General features: G+C 42.7%; 1 non-coding gene across 1 annotated transcript; it reads left to right on the top strand.

The window, feature by feature from the left end:
- Window positions 1-205: 205 nt before the first annotated feature.
- On the top strand, window positions 206-370 carry LOC115873986. The gene has a single exon (XR_004048742.1). It is a non-coding gene; the product is annotated as a U1 spliceosomal RNA (small nuclear RNA).
- Window positions 371-5,252: the final 4,882 nt, after the last annotated feature.

Below are 5,252 nucleotides of genomic sequence, written 5' to 3'. Positions count from 1 at the left end.
AGCGACTAGTAAAACATTTTATATTCAATCATTGTGCTCTTTCAAGATCAATCTATAAGGGACCAACTTAAGAACAACAACTTGAAATATTTGATAGGAACTTTTGGGGGATAAGTGAATTTACCTTTATGAGGGAGGAGCAATGGTTGCATAACTCAAAAATGTCATCAATGCATTAAATGGCACATGAAGAAACTGGTGGGTTATAATTACCTGGCAGGGGAAATACCATGATTACAAAGGTGGTTTTCCCAGGGCAAGAATTATCCACTGCACTCCAGATGGGCTGACCCCTGGGATTTCTCCAAATGTGGGAAACTCAACTGCACAGTTTGTGGTAGTTGGGGACTGCGTTCAGACTCTCACCTGCAGTAAAAAAAAAGAAAAGAAAAGGAAATTGGTGAGTTAGTGTTTGCTTTTCTGTGTATATCAACAGCAGTAACAACAAAATAAAATAATTTAAAAGATATATACATGGCAGAGTCTCTTTAATGGCCACAATGTACTGTAAGGAAGGTAGAAGCTATTTGGAACATTCATAAGGTTCCCTATTGGCTTTTTGGGAAAACAGTGGTAATCCTTTTGTTGGCTTCTCCTTACTCAATTATCAATGGCATACAGAAGCTCTGAATTCCTCCCAATGACAAGTCACCCTGGAGACTCTATTTCACAGTGGACTACTGAGGAAAAAGAAAACTGTCAAAAAGTTAGAGCAGCCAGGCTTTGCTAATAGAGCTGGGCAGTTGGCTGTTTGGTATCACACCGTATTTTCTCTTACAAAAGGCTGGCAAATCCCCCGTGGCTCCTGTGGTTGAAGCTTCCCAGAGACAAGAAGCAGGAAGTGTGGGTTCATCCCGATTGCACTGTGCAATGTCCCAGCTTCTCATATAACTGGCAGTGGACTATAGAATAAGGTGGACTAAGTCCCGTATTTTGCAGCAAAACCATTATAGATCACGTGGGAGCTCCCAAGACTCAAAGCCAGGAGAACAAGAAGGGTGAGTGAGGCTAGTCCACACAGAATCAGACTTTGGAGGATCATAAAGTTGTCCTTAAAGGAGGTGAGTGGCAGGCCAAGTGACACAAAGATCAAAACAACAGGCTAAACGCAAACTGGCTATTTCAGGTGGCAATCTGGTTAGGAAAGCCACAGAGGTGGTGGTAATACTAATCCAAAAGGCAATGACAGCACTTTGGGTCCACAGGGTTTACCGAATTGGACACCAATTGGCAAATAGGTAGGGAGACTGAGCCCAAAACTCCAGACAAGGCTTTAAAAAAAGGCTAGAGTAAATGTATGATAGGATCCCAACCCATCAAAATGGCCTCCGTAGGAATCCTGGAGCACAAATCAGAAGCCCAACCATGCTGGCTTCCCTCCATGCCTGCTGAAATGTAAGGAAGAAGGCTTCAAGGGTCTTCCCAAGGCACTTACTAATTAAGGTATGGGACAAATTCCAGATATCACCCATTAGTGTGTGAATACAGGGCAGGGAATTCCACTATCCCACCAAGCTGAGCTCAGGATATTTTTGATATTAGGAGGCACTCATCCTGCATCTGCCAAGCTTTCATCCCTACCCCTGAGTTTGGTTGGCAGCCAGGAGTTGGTCTGGAAGGTGGGAACCGTCTTCCCACTGATCTTGACCAAGAAGGTTATCCATCTGTTGTGTGGGCTTCCAGTGCCATGTAGGGAATGGAATTCATCCTTGGACCCTGTGTCCCAGGCCACTAGCTCACAGTAGATCAATATAAAGATGATCGCAGTAGAAAGAAATCTAACATTAACTTTTCATAGCAGTGCCCTCTGAGAATAAGTCAGCATGTGTACCAAATGGTTTCACTCTCTGAGATTCTATTCCTGTCCACAGCAAACTTCGGCAACCCTAAAGGAATCAGTACCGCTCTGTGGAATATTGCAGAGTGCTGCCAAAAAATCCTTCCCATCCATTTGAACCAGCAAATATGAATTTTTGGAACAGAGAGGAATTATTTTTCCAGAAACAATTATTTATCTCTTTAGATTTTTTTGCCAGTGAAGAGCCACCCCCCCGCCCCAAACCATGGAACTCATAAATGAGAATCACAGCCACCTATATGCATGGAAGGAGCTAGAGTGTGTTGGACAGAGATGACTGCGATGCTAAGGAAAAAAAAAAACACCTCATTGTCATCGAGTCAATGCTGACTCATAGCAACCCCTCATGGGTTTCCCAGACTGTAACTGATTGCAAGAGTAGAAAGCCCAGTCTTTCTCCCAAGGAGTTGCTGGTGGTTGAGAATTGCCAGTCTTGCAGATTGCAACCCATCAAGTAACCATCACACCACCAGCTAAACTATAATGCAGGTGTTGCTGAAGGCTTCTTTACAAAGTAAAAGGAAGCAAATGGGAGAGTGATGAGTTTATGGAGGACTTTTTGAATTTATTATCCTTCTAGTGCTACCCAACATCTGCAAGCTAGACAGGGCAAGGACTATCCGATCTGTTTTATAGGTGACTGTGATTTTTAAGGCTTATGTCAACTAGGCACTCTTGGGAAAGGGCTGGGACGGAGGTCAACCTATGAATTGTGTTGCAACCTGATGACACCTCCTTGGTGTCATAAGTATTTTTGTTTAAGAGAAACCAACCAGTCAGTGTCAAATCCTCTTTGTCCCTTCATTTTCTGCTGGAGCTTGATTGTGAGTCTAGTTCTTTGACCTCCTGGTGTGTCACCTTCCTATTTCTGGAGTTGTCAGCAGACGACTGGAAGTGGATTCATTTGGCCAACTTTAAGCCTCTTCACCCACCAGTCTGTGCCCTCTGCTGTCTCTGCTTCACCATCCTGCTTTCTGTTCACTGGCTTCCAAGAGTCAGGATAATTCTGACTTGAATTGGACTGAACTTAACCTATTTCTACAACTATGTGAGCCATTTCTTGAAATAAACCGCGTTCTATAGACAACACATACAAGTGTCAGTGGTTTTGCTTGAGGAACCTGAAGAACAGCAATTCACTCACCTTCACGTCAGACCTGTTTCAGTGCCCCAAACAGAGCTGGTTTCACACTATATAGGTCCTGTGGAGCGAAAAGGCTATATACTTCTGAAGGAGTCCTTGTGGTGTAGTGGTTACGACTTGAGCCGCTAAGCACAAGGCCACCAGTTCGAAACCACCAGCTGCTCCATGGAAAATGGAACTTTATGCTCCCACAGAAAGTTACAGGGGCAGTTCGTCCCGGTACAGAAGAGTTGTGATGAGGTGGCATCGACTCGATGGTAGTGAGTTTTAAAAAATATTCTTTTAATTTCTGTTCCACCCACCTTTGAGTTTTCCCAATCATGGTGATGGATGGGTGGAAAGGTATTTATTCTGGGCTTCTCCTTAAATATTACATTTACCATTTAACACTACATTTTCATATTGTCATTTCTTCCTTTGATTTTTCACTTCTGTCAGTCCTTCCAGTATTGCCCCTCCTTCTCTCTGTATCTCACAATCTTTGCCTGTCTGTCTGTATTTCTCTAGTAACATCCTTTGAGGAAGTGTATTGTCTCAGGATATGGTGTGAGTGAAAAGACCTTTGATAATAAGTGTCATATTAGAAGACACGGCCTATGCCATCAGGGGCCTGGCTCCTGGATTCTGCCTGGATTAGGTAGTTCATGTGTGCACAAAAGCCACTGTGAAAAGAGTTCACCAAAAATTCAGACACCCATCCCGCTTCAATCCATGAGCCAACTTCCTGGATAAGCTAAAACCTAATCTAAGAACACCTACTTATGTATCTAAAAATGGGAACAAAACCCAGGTGCCTGATAAGTTAGACTTCTAATAGAAATTTTCTAGAAATTGATGACAAAATATATAAAGACACACATGCACGTATACATGTGGTCATACTGGTAAACATATATATGAAGAAGCATCAAATAGTTTGTTCAAGAATAAATTAAAATAGACTGGAAGTTTTCTATGAACTTTGAGGTACCCTGGTATTTCTCCCCTGAGTGGCGCAAACAGTTTACATTCAGCTATTGAAAAAGAAAAAGCAAACAAAAAAATTTTATAGGCTCACCTTCCCAACATGATCACTGGAAAAATTGGGTGCATAGCAAATGTGGTGAAGAAAGCTGATGGTGTTCAGCTATCAAAATATATAGCATCTGGGGTCTTAAAGGCTTGAAGATAAACAAGCAGCCATCTAGCTCAGAAGCAACAAAGCCCACATGGAAGAAGCACACCAGCCTGTGTGATCATGAGGTGTCAATAGAATCGGGTGTTGGGTATCTAAGACCCAGAACAAAATCACACCCAATATGAATTGGGAGGGTGGGTGGAATAGACTGGAGACCCAATGCCCATCTGTAGACAATTGGACATCCCCCCACATAGGGGTCACAGGGAAGAGATGAACCAGCCAGGGTGCAGTAATAGACTGATGAAACACACAAAATTCCTCTAGTTCTTTGGTGCTTCCTTCCCATCCACTATCATGACCACAATTCTACTTTACAAACTGGATAAGACCAGAGCATGCACACTACTACAGATAAGAGCCCAGAACACAGGGAATCCTGGAAAGGTAAACCCCTCAGGACCAACAATGAGAGTAGAGATAATAGGAGGATTAGGGGATGGTGGGAGGGAGAAAGGGGGAATTGATCACAAGGATCAAACTAGAACCCCCCTTCCAGGCGGAAGAACAATGGAAAAGTGGATGAGGAGCGTGGAGGACAATGTAAGATATGAAAATAATAATCTATAACTTATCAAAGGTTTGTGAGGGAGCGCAGGCAGGGGAGGGAGGGGGTTAGAAATGGGGAACTGATATCAGGTGCTCAAGTGGGAAAATGGCGGCATATGTGCAAATGTGCTTGACAGAATGGATGAATGTATGGATTGTGATAAGTGATGTAAGAGCCCCCACTAAAAGTATTTAATTTAAAAAAGGGTTCCTGGGGATATAGTGGGGGATGAAGCGGAGCTGATATCAAGGAATTCAAGAAGAAACCGTTTTGAAACTGATTGTGGTAGCAATTGCGCAATACTGCTTGATGCGATTGAAATGTGGAATGTTATATTATCTGTAATTGCTTTCAATAAAATGATTTTTAAAAATAAAAAAAGAAACCACTATTTGGTGAGAAAATCCCACCCCATAGCTCCTCTTCATTTGTTTGCTTAAAGAGAGTAAACCGGAAACTCTGCTTGGACAGTTGTACACTGGAACATATGGGGGTAACCCTATGTTGGCAAAGAATCCATAGG

This window comes from Echinops telfairi, unplaced genomic scaffold (genome assembly GCF_000313985.2).
Source record: "Echinops telfairi isolate 266 unplaced genomic scaffold, ASM31398v2 ScPeMD7_7472;HRSCAF=8510, whole genome shotgun sequence".
Lineage (NCBI taxonomy): Eukaryota > Metazoa > Chordata > Mammalia > Afrosoricida > Tenrecidae > Echinops > Echinops telfairi.
Note: the sequence above shows the minus strand (reverse complement) of the source record. Positions and strands in the feature narration are given on the sequence as shown.